This window comes from Filicampus tigris, chromosome 8, assembly GCF_054856515.1.
Source record: "Filicampus tigris isolate MCC_2025a chromosome 8, RoL_Ftig_1.0, whole genome shotgun sequence".
Taxonomy (NCBI): Eukaryota; Metazoa; Chordata; class Actinopteri; order Syngnathiformes; family Syngnathidae; genus Filicampus; species Filicampus tigris.
The window spans coordinates 20,249,390-20,261,161 of record NC_141224.1 but is presented as its reverse complement, the minus strand read 5'-3'; the positions used below and the strand labels follow the sequence as shown (position 1 = coordinate 20,261,161).

General features: G+C 40.5%; 1 protein-coding gene across 1 annotated transcript in view; it reads left to right on the top strand.

Annotated features, from left to right (window-relative positions):
* Window positions 1-566: 566 nt before the first annotated feature.
* oxr1a (oxidation resistance 1a) overlaps window positions 567-11,772 on the top strand; it is a 188,321-nt gene continuing 177,115 nt past the window's right edge. Inside the window, exon 1 of the mRNA XM_086037172.1 lies at window positions 567-723. The gene's annotated coding sequence lies outside the window, so the exon portion shown is untranslated. The remainder of the gene's footprint in view (window positions 724-11,772) is intronic.

Genomic DNA, 11,772 nt, shown 5'->3' with positions numbered 1-11,772 from the left:
GGCTAAAACGGGTGGATTTTGCTGCTTAATTCATATTCTGCAAACGCAATATTAATCAGAATGCCTTGTTTCAACTAGTGGGCCTGCATAGAACATATTCTTGAAAAAAAAAAATGTTTGGATTGATTTCCGCCTAAGTTGATTTATAAGCGTGGCTCCCATGGGCAACCACATATTGCAGTTACGTAGTTTGGGTAACCCTGACAAGAGTACTTCTAAAGTAGATTTAATTTTCATTTTATAAACATGTAACTAGGCTTATTTAATTTGTAATAATAAAAATAATAATAATAATAATAATAATAATAATAATAGTATTACTATTATTATTATTATTATTATTATTATTGTTAAGTATTGTATTATTTGAAATACCTGTTCACTTTGTATCTTGCTATTTGTTTTAAGCTTTTACTGGGTTTATTCACTTATACATTAATATCCATCAGCACAGTAGTAGGATGACGAATAAACAACCCCCATCGCCGCCTCCCCCCCGCCCCCCCATATGCATCGCTCTCTTGCTTGCCCTCTTGGTATGATCCGCTCCTCCCCCACCCCCCGTCTTACGGGTGGTACTTTCTGTTGGTAGAAGGTCAAATGACTCCGCATGCCTGACCGTATGTATGATCTGTGCATTCCTGATACTTTCCGCGAATGAGGCAACATTTTTTTTTAATGCCGATGATGTTTCCTCCACGGTCGTTTCACGCCGCTCTGAAAGTAAGTACAGTGCTCCTCTGCACCGCCGCTATTCGCTGTCTCCCAAACGGCCGTGCTGGCTTGTGTTGTCATCACCGGTTTCCTTATAAAGATTTCATGTTTGTAAAGTGTTGTGTTTCCGTACGTCCGGGCGGTCTCCATCACGAGCCCGAATGATTGTAAACAACTGGGTGCCGATGTCACCTGCTAAAATTTAGTTGGACTACTTTCAAAGGGAAACTTGGTTCCTTTATCTGCTGCCTGACTGTTATATTTTGCTCTCATGACGAATAAGATATTTAGGGTGCAAATACAGTACAACAAAAAGTAGACGTCCTCTTAGCCATTGTAGCAATATTGTTGGTTTATTGACGGTTTGTTAGCCTAAAATGAAGCGCATCTATGAACTACATATGTTGTTAAGCCCCCTACAAAATATTATCGTTGTATCTTTGGTACAGCACAATAAATGCTCAAGAGGCAATTGTGCAGGTGCATAATTAACCATCATAAAAGAAAGAAAGAAATGAACACGCTTATCCAATTTATTATCATCATCATCAATTTAATGCAACTATTAGAATCATCATCTCCTTCTGCTTATTTGACAGTTCCATAGCATGGGTATGGGTGTTTGCAAATTTTAACGTAATTAGGAAAAAAATTAAGGCAAAGAACAAAAATATGTACAGATATATATAAACCTATATAAAGTGATTTCTTTAAAATGGGACAGTTTGACCAGCAACAAAATAGAAGGGTTAAAAGAGCAAAAGAGCAAAAGAGCACATTTTAAAGGGTGGAGGTGGATTTTACTCCGACCAACTAATCGTGCCTCATGCGTGTGCTGTGGTTGCGAGGCGGCCAAAAGTTAATCTGAACCTACTCTGCAAAATGGGGGAATGACAAAAATTGCCTCAGAACGCTTCAAACTGCGTGTACTTACTTGCATTGGGAATGCCCTGGCGGGAACGCTGTGCACTGCGCATGTTCGGTCTGCTCGGAGGGGAGAAGAAAAGGAAGAAGAATGAGTTGAAGGGGAAGAAGGAGCGCTAGCGCTTGACCGCGGGAAATTTGGAACCTGCGCACATCGGAGAAGGGCTTTGCTTGGTAGTGGTGGTAGTAGATGACGACCGGCAAAACTAAAAAAAAGATTTTGACATCGCAATCAAGTGGCTGACACTGTGCTAAAGCTAATGCAAACAATATTGCCATCTTGATAAAGTTCAACATCTGTAAAAAACAAAAGAAAGAAAGTCATAATAATACCAGCACCTCACTCTCAGTTCTCCAAGCCTGGTCTCTTTTTTCTTGTTCCGGTAGTGGTAATTGGCCGTGTCATATAGCTCGGGATGTGCACAAACCGCGATGATAATCTTTGACTCCATTTTGCATTCTCCACAAGACCCGCCGAGTGTACAGGACGCTGTGTGTGACGCAGTACTACCCGATTCTCGACTGGCTGCCGCGAGACGAAGAGGGGAAAAAAGTTCATTTGTTTTAGGACGAATGGGCAGATATTCAGTGCTTTGCTCCACGTCCCACCGCTCCAAACGAATCACCCGCGCCGCCCCGCGGGGCTTCCCGGGGCGGACCTAAGGACGGAACCACTTTAAATGGACGAGGACGGACGGGGTTGGAGGACAATGATTTTTATGAATAAGGATGGATGGACAAGGCCGGAACAGTACCCAGGTCACAGACGGAGGACGGACTTGCAAAAAAGGGTCAAGTTCTCAGCTCTGATAACTGAAATTGTGTATTATGTAATAAAATATCGTAATTCACTCTTGTGAGAGGAAAGACTGGATAACTCATATACAGTGTAAAGTAAAAAAAAATACACAAAATAACCATACCAAAATTTGAGCTAAGGTGTTTTTTTTTCTTAATTGCGTTTTTCATCCATATTTAACTGTTACTTTATAATTGATTAATACATTATTTAACTATTAAAGTAATTCATTAATTTCATACATTATTTTTCAAATTATTCACATCCCTTATATTATCAAACACAAATGCCATGATTAGTAACTTGAAGTATTAGCTCTAGTATTTGTTGTCTATCAGCTATATATTTAGAACATTGGCTATGCCTGTATTGAAAAAGGGTGAGCTACCGTAGTAAAATATTTAAAATAGCAATCTTTAACACAGTTTAGAGTCTTTTGCTAATTTCTGGTGTCATTTGGCCATTTTATGACACATTTTTGATCCATCCACTAGGGGTGTAACGGTTCACAAAAGTCACGGTTCGGTACGGGTTCGGTACAGCAATAAGTCTCAAATGCATAAGACTATTAATTTTTTTATTTAGTTTTAACAGAGAGCAAGTTGCAATTCAATTTGCCATAAAGCAAAAAAAAACTTCCCTGTTATAAAAGCACAACATAGAATAAAAACTTGTGCATTAGAGTTGTTCATTAATAATAATGATAATAATCAAACACAGGAAACCTCCCTTTCTTGTATGGATAGAATGAGGTTGCAGATAAAGTCAGGTAACACTTGCCAACTAGTAACTTTTAACTTCATTTTAAGAGTTACCGCGCAGCAGAGAACAGCTCATGCTCCACCACGGCTCTTGAGCGATTGTATATGCTAATATGCGCCCGGGATGGAATATTGTAACGGGGCTCCAGCACGTTTAATAAACGTTTGAAGCCCGGCTCTTTGACTAAAGCATATGGGTGCATAGATGTTGCCATGTATATGCCGATTGCTACTAATATCTTTGGCTCTGTCTGCTTTCACATCTCCAGGCTGCTTAAAAGTAGCGGGGATAAGTTGTTGGTGTTGTGCGTCTACGTCTTCCAAGAACACGCCGTCAGACGTAGTTTAATTAATGCATTCTATTAGTCCAACCGGCTACTGTGGGCGGCAGCCGACGCCAATACAGTACAACAACCGTTACGTTCACACAGTGTCACAGCTCCCTCTCCTTCGTCCTCCGCCCCGCCTCTCTCTCCCGGACCCCCTCCCATCTAGCGAGCCGCGCGATGCATTCATTAGCCTCGGAAACAACACTACTCGACAAAACACAAATTCGACCACAACACAGATAACCCAATTCGTTACTGCATGTTTGAAGTGTTACCTGGAACATACTGCAGTTGAAAAACAAATGTGGCGGTTGCTTGGTCTCAGGCGTTGACTTTTTTTTTTTTTTCCCCATCTGATGTATTCGTCGTGTGACTGCGTGCACTGAACCGTGAAGCCCGTACCGAGATGATACGGGACGACTACAAAAACCGGTACACCCCGACCATCCATCCATCCATCCATCCATTTTCAATACCGCTCATCCTGTTCAGGGTCGTGGTGTTCTGGAGCCTATCCCATCCAACTTCAGGCAAAAGGCGGTGTAGACCCCAAACTGGTCACTAGTCAGCCACAGGGCACTTATAGAGACAGACAACCATTCACACTCACATTCACATCATCACTGAGTGGGAACTGAACCCACCCTGTCTGCACCAAAGTCAGGCAAATGTACCACTGCACCAGCACAGCAGTCACCATAGTTTTTGATCTAATTGCATATAGCAATCAGCATGTGTTTACGTGGGAGTAGAAACTCCACTTCTCAGCAAATGGAAAGCTCTGAGGAAGGGAGATTTAATGAACTGAGTCATCGGGGTCTGCCCAAAAGTCCCTGCTGTGAAGCCGTATGTTGCTAAACCTATTACATCATTACATAATGCAATCAGGTATAGACCCATAAGGTGTACACTGAGCAGCCTCATGGGGAAAATGAGGGAAGCCTCTATATTGTCTCCTTAATCGTTTATTGCCCATCCTAATAAAAACCCAGAGCTGGTCTGCATGATCACGTTGCTGAGGTGAGATCAGAGCAGCATTGTTGCACTTTCACATTGTCTTTTGAGTGTATGACTAGTTCAGTCGAGATCAGTGTGCAACGTTGACTGACAATATGGGAGATACAGCCATCCGTCCATACTTATATACATACATGTGACGAGTCATCGTAAAATATTAACTTATAAGGATATTCACATGATCTGACAGTTATGCAACATTATTCTAAAAGTGTACTTTACTTAAATAGACACAGACAAACAACAGATACAATGACAAATTTAACGATCATATTATGCACGATGGAATTCATTAATTCCTCACCCTGACATCATCAGTGAGCGCATGCTGTTACCAATTGATTGATGCATTGATATTAATGCTAATGGAAGTCACTAATATTCACACAGAAGACATTATTGCATATGCAGTGTCTCAGAAAGGCTAATTCAATTCGGTGACATCGAGTAAAGCTGTTTCTTGTTTTATATATTTCACGTAGGACTGCAATGCATGTCGGCAAAATAATTGTGATTTTAATTTAAAAAAAACATTGCCCTTCACCAATAGAAAATACTTTTTTTTTTTCCCGAGGGATTTACTTAACTTGCATCAGCTTTCACAGAAACAATATAAATATTTTTTTTCCATTACAGATAATGTGAAAAAATTACCTACTTCAGGAAAATGTCCGATTGGTCAAAACATTTATGTAAACGCAATCTTTTATCCCAGGGGTTCCCATGTCTGGTCCTCAAGAGCCCCTTTTTAGAAGTCTCCCTCCTCCAATACACCTGATTCAAAACCAGGAAGCCTTCTCGCCCCAGCTCAATGGTTGGCTGCCGCAGCGTGAACATTTTGTGCTCATTTCCCTGCCGCCCACCTCCGCTGAGTTCAGCGGGCAAATGTGGCAGACCATAGTGCACCGTGGGCGGCCACGGCGACGTGAGACTGCATGCCCCAGACAGATATTTTTCTTCTAAGTCTAATCTTGCTCCAAGCTCCAAGACAGTGCCCCGCGACTGGTGTTTCGCACTGCAGTTGCTTGTGTCATCACAACATCGTGTTTCAGCCCTGTTATTTTGGCGGGAAACATCTTTCGGTCGAAAACCCAAAATGCACTTTTGGGCCATTTTTGGGATCATTTTAATGTATGGACACGCTCATTAGCATTATAAGATGTTTTATTGAGCCAGTTAGTGTTCCACCTTCAATGTGGTTAACATGTAACTATGGCAGAACATTTGTATAGCCAGTTACCACTGCTGCTACTTAGGTTGTACGGTAGCAACCCTAAGGTTATCATATTTTTAAAAAGTGGCACTCGGCCTGGCCTTGAGATACTGGAATGATACTCAAAGTTTGCTCAAACATGTCATACATTATAACTCTAATATATTTAAAGTAGGGCTGCACAATATTGGAAAAACATCCAATATGCGATATGGGTTGTTGCATATTGCTGTATCGATATTATTGCAATATTTAACATGTACCTAAAGAAATGACATCTTTATTATCTAGTGACAGAAATAATGTTTTTTCATGCGGAAAATAAGAAGGCTCAATGTATTCTTATCTAATTAAGTTATTTAGTTGACTTTTAAATACATTTTACTCACAAGAATATGTCTCTTTTTATTATGCTAGCTCTGTTATAGTGACAGGCAGAAAAATCTAATGTTCTTCTTTTGGATGACCAAATGTATGTATCATTTTACTATTCATACTTTTTAAATATTTTTGTTTGCTGATTACCCCTGAGATTTTACTCATGTCAAACAGGTACCTTGGCTCAACAAAGCAATACTGTCCTAAATAAAAGTGCAAGTTAGAAATAAGTCATACTGCACATAGACCGACGTGTTTATATAAACATTTAGCGATTTCAAGCAAGGCGTATTCTCTCTCGATGCACCAGAGATCTTACATAGGAGAGACACAGACTACGTTTACATGTAGTCAATATTTGGGTTAAGGTCAAAATTCCGATTTCTGAAACATTCGGAAAAAAACATTTACATGTGTGAGCGGGCAGTGGTATGCCCGCATTAACCAATGAACCGATTGAAACGACATGACAAGGCACAGAGAACCCATATGAGGAAAGGGTACCCAAGGGGAGCTCATCCATGCTGAGGGGAATGACGACCCACGGCCACTGGGAGCGCCACCATCACAGAGACCCACATTAACCAGGTAGACCCCACACTTAGTGTAGAGGCCCCCGGTCACCTGGACCTAAGGAGCCCCTGCCATGACGCCCCCCGCGGGAAGGGCAGCCACCCCTCCCAGATTCAGATTCGGATTCAGAAAACAGGTCAGCCGTGATTGGTCGTTGTGAGCAGTTGTGATGTCATTTTCAGTCGACAGAAGACAAAATGGCCGCCCCCAGAGATGGCTAAAAACGAGTGCATTTTGCTGCTTAACTTATATTACACAAACGCAAAATTAATCAGAATGCCGTGTTTCAACTAGTGGGCCTGCTGGGAACATTCTTGAAAAAAATATGTTTGGGTTGACTTCCGCTTTAATATCTAAAATGCAATTTAAAAGGGCATCAATGGGTCCTGTGTCATCAGGAGACACGGCAATATACAGCCGTATGTCATCAGCGTAGCTGCGGAAGCTGATGCCGTGTCTCCTGATGACGTCCCCAAGGGGAAGCATATAAAGATTAAAAAGTATTGGGCCTAAAATTGACCCTTGGGTAACTCCACATTTAATTTCATGGGTTTTGGAGGAACAAGAAGTAGTCCGTCTTCAGTCTTTATTTGTCGCGACGAGGCTTCGTTGGCCGCGGCGAGGAACAATAGTGAGTTGTTGTTGCTTGGGGGGAGAGATTTGAGTGAGGGACCAGGCTGTGAACAGGCTTCCATGGCGCACAGAGTCACTCTTTCTGTTCAAATATTGGCTGACAGTGGGGGGGCTGACAGAAGCCTGTTTAAAATCAGAGGCGGACTGGCCTATAGGTGGTTACTATTTCCGGCAAGTTGCGCGCCAGACATACAGACTTATACCACATATATATGTGTCTATATACATACTGCCTTTTTTCCCGTGGAGATTCCAAGATTCAGTACAAGCACTTCCTCTACTACAAAGACCAAGATTCCTCTCAGTGCATTCGGGATATTATGATCGCCGTTTATATGCATGTATATTCTGGTTGGAGAGGGAGTAACCCAGGCAAGATATTCAGAATTTTAAAAACGAGAATAAAGGCATATTTGTGTTATTGCGCATGTTTGCATGTCTTTTAAAAACTCGAATACTGCCAATATTTTGGTTTTAAAACGTTTCTTGCTGCATGTAAACGCAGTCACAGACTCGTTACGCTGGTCTCGATGTCAATTCTGGCACTCGAAACTGGTATCTGGTGCCGGTCGCATGTTCGCAGAACTCACAGTGCATGAACAAGCAACGAAACTGAACAAGAAGCACAGTAGAACGTAAAAGATAGCTGTTAACAGAACGCAGAGGCTAGCATTAGCGCTGCTTGACTGTTAGCGTGACTGACTGCTACGCCTCATTAATAAATCAACTCAAAATGAATTTATACATATACAGTCGAACCGAACTGTTTAAACGGGTTTCAAAAGCCCGCCAGACCTATAAAGCACTGGGGGAAACCCTGAGAATGAATCTCAAGCTGTATTTATAGAAACCCACATGCGCCTCTTCTGATTGGCTAGTAATTTCTGCGGAACTGTGCAGAGTATTAACAGCTGCCTGCCGGCATTTCATTTATCTTTGCAACAATCAATCACTTGTGTTCACGCACACCCCCACACACGCACACACTAAACACAACTGACTTGAAGCCCGGCAGAGCTAGTTTTCTCTAAGTATGCCTTTTTGAAAGCCATTTTAAGTTTTTCATAATTTCCTATACTGCACCCTTAAATGTTGTGGAGCAAATTGGTTTAACAATACACTCTTGTGGTTTGACCTCTCACAAATGGTCCATCAGTGGTTGCCAGCAAGATAGTCCCGAAGAGAATTATGTGGTTTATAAATAGCTCAGTTCTCTGTAATGGATGTGAACTAATGTAGAATATTAAACCCTCGGAATCATGAATTGTTTTTTGTTTGTTTTTGTTTTTTCAGCAGTGACATTGTGACTTCATTCATTTCATTCATAGGATTGTATCATATTTCATTTTATTGTATCTTTATCGGGCGGCACGGTGGTTGACTGGTTAGCACGTCCGCCTCACAGTTCACAGTTTTTTTTTCATCACAAAAAGTGTCTATGTGTACTGCAATGACAACTTGGCTTTAACTTGAATATTTAGATGGGTCATAGGCTGTTGCTGCTGAGTGTTTAAAGATTTCAGTGTCTTAATGATTTACAAAATTAAGAGATCTTTATTGTTAGTGTATTTTTTATTCTGGTGTAACTTCTTAGAATACCACCCGAATGGTTCGCTTTTATTTGTTTTTTCGAAAAAAAAAAAGTACAGTTTACTAGCCATCTTTTCAAAATAAACATATTTAAAAAAAAAAAAAACTTTTTTTTTTTGTACTGAAAATATACCGAACTGAAGTTTCCCAAAAAACGAACCGAAATGTGATTTAGCGTACCGTAACACCCCTCCTCTTTTGTGACAAGTGATTTTGCGTTGTTTGTTCTCCTTGCCTTTTGCAAGCCTTTTCTGTTACTTCGTTTTTATCCTGGCTTGTTTCTTGCTGACGGCTTTTGTTGTAGTTTGACGGAAGTTAATTTATTCTTTTAAATAAATGTTGTTGTTTAAACTTCTCCTTGTCTACATTTCTGGGATTCAACACTTTCCGGTTCCTACTGTAACCACGACATTGTGCCATGATGTTTTTAGGTCAATTAAATATTAGGTGGCGCAAATGACTAATTCATTTACTTAAAACAAACCTCTCAATTTTGGAAGAGAGTATTTTTTGTCCAAGTTTAGTATTTTTTGTTATTCTAGCAAATTTGTGGGAAATCATAAGAGGGAGAGGAAGGGTCTTCAATCAACAAGATTGCAATAAGATCATAAAACGGGCTGTGGTGCTTTGATTTATGGACCTGTACTGTATTGTTACACTCCAGGAATCCAGCTGTAAATGTCACCGCTTTCAGGGAATGCATCCTTCCGATATGTGCATGTTAACTTGGGATGTAGCACGAATATCAGAAGACACTATTTGGCTGCTTAATGTGCAGTGTTTAAATAAATCACTGTTTTTGACTGCCACAGGGCCCCCCTTCATTTTGTGTTGCATTCAAAGGAGGCTGTGACTGTATAGACAGACTGTGGAGTTATTCCCTCCAGGCTTTCCTTGCGTACTAATACCCAGTGGAATGATTGGTTTGTTCGCCTTTCTCTGGTTTTCACTGCTTTATCTTGTCTCCCTCACTGTTATCCTGTTGTCTAACGATGATCTCAAAAGAGACTTGAGGATAAGTATCCCCAGCTGTCCTCTTAAATACTGAACAGGTGAAGTATGCAAAGGGAGGAAAAGTGGCAATTGGAGCTTACAGTGTTTTGTGAAGCAATCTTGGTGTGTATTGGCTTTACCTACATACAGTAAACGTAGCCATGAAACTAGTTGGAGGATTACTGAGGATTTGCCATGCTAAGCCCCAGGAACCCAGTCCAGTGACCCTCTTCGTGTCTCCGCCCCCTCGCTTGAGCAGAACAACAAACTGCCCTTTCTCTTTTCATTGCCCCATGTTGTACAGGAGTCTGACCAGAATCTAATTGTTTCAACAGATACATATTTAGAAGTCAATGTAAATTGAAAATGTCTTGTAAAGTTGACACACCACAGAAAAAAGTGTTAACAACCCTGCCAAATTTGAATCATTAAAAAAGAAAATCGCCGATGGGAGGTCTGTAAGAGGAGGCTTCAAAATCCTGCCACTGTCTCCATCTCAGATGCTTTGGGTGTGTCCACTGAATGCACTGAAATAGGGCTGCAACTAACAATTATTTCAACAATCATTAATCTGTTATGTTGTCGATTAATCGGATTTAAAAAACATTTCCATCCGTTTATTCAAAGACATGGCATTTCAAATGGACAGTGCAGAAAATCCTCAAATTCTTTTCAGTTACTGGTTTAGTCCATAACATGTTAGAAAATGTTGTTTTTGTTTGTGTTGTTGTTACTGATGTTGTTGTTACATTGTTTTCCAAAGTAAAAGCATATTTATTTCACAATATTTTATTTTGATTCAACACAGAGAAACAGTCTGCTTTCATGGAGGGATTTAAGAATTTAAAGGGTTTTCAACTTCCTCTGCTGCAATAACACTTAATGTGGACTAATCATGTTGCCTTAATGTGAACTCGCACGGTTTTAAAAACAATTTTTACCAACCATTCCGCGGATTGTGAACTGCCCGAACCGTGACGCTTGAGCCGTACGGATCAAAGATGATCCGTTGCTCCACTAGTCACAACCAGTCACAAAATTAGGACGGACACTGCATCGTGTTTAGCTACAGTAGTAGCCAGCCAAAACTCGTTGGCTAGCTGCTGCGGCATAAGAAGCTGCACTTGAATCATTTGGAGTATCAGCATAGTTTTGGGCTCTTTTTGAGATAACAAAGATAACACTTTGAATTTTTCTCCTCAACTGTCAGAATCTTTTTAAGTGCTACTGGCACTGAATTATGGAAGTTTGAATACATAAAAGAAGGCGGATTTTATATCCCTGATGTCGCTGGGCTTTGAAAGTGTGTGTTATGCAAGATACGCATGGTGTTTTTGTTGAAAACAGTTTCCACTTTTTTTTTTTAAGAATTTCATTGGCCGTTGAATGCGTCAATCACCAGCTTAGCAGTTTGGTTGTGACTGCAAACATAACTGACGAATCATCCATATGCAGGGGTGGTGCTATTTACGCGTGGAATATGTTCAGTGGTTGTTGTTGAACTCTGACATGGGAAACATTAGTTTATTGGTTCAAGTAAGCAATCAATCAAACTAAGGTCCAGCCTATATTTTGAAAGCTCGTGTTGCTAAATCCGTCGAAGGTAACTCAATCTACGATGGAAAATATGTACATATTTAATATGCATATGTATCTGATAGCAACCTGTAACAGTTGCATCAGCTAATAACGTGGCTTTATGGATGTAAGGCTTGTTGTGGACTAACTACATTACTGTTATACTTTTACTGGGCCCTTGTCGACATAATATGAGCATTGATGATGGATTATGAAATTGTGTCGTACATTTGAGGATGAAATGGTGAGTTGCGCATTTTTTGTGTGTTA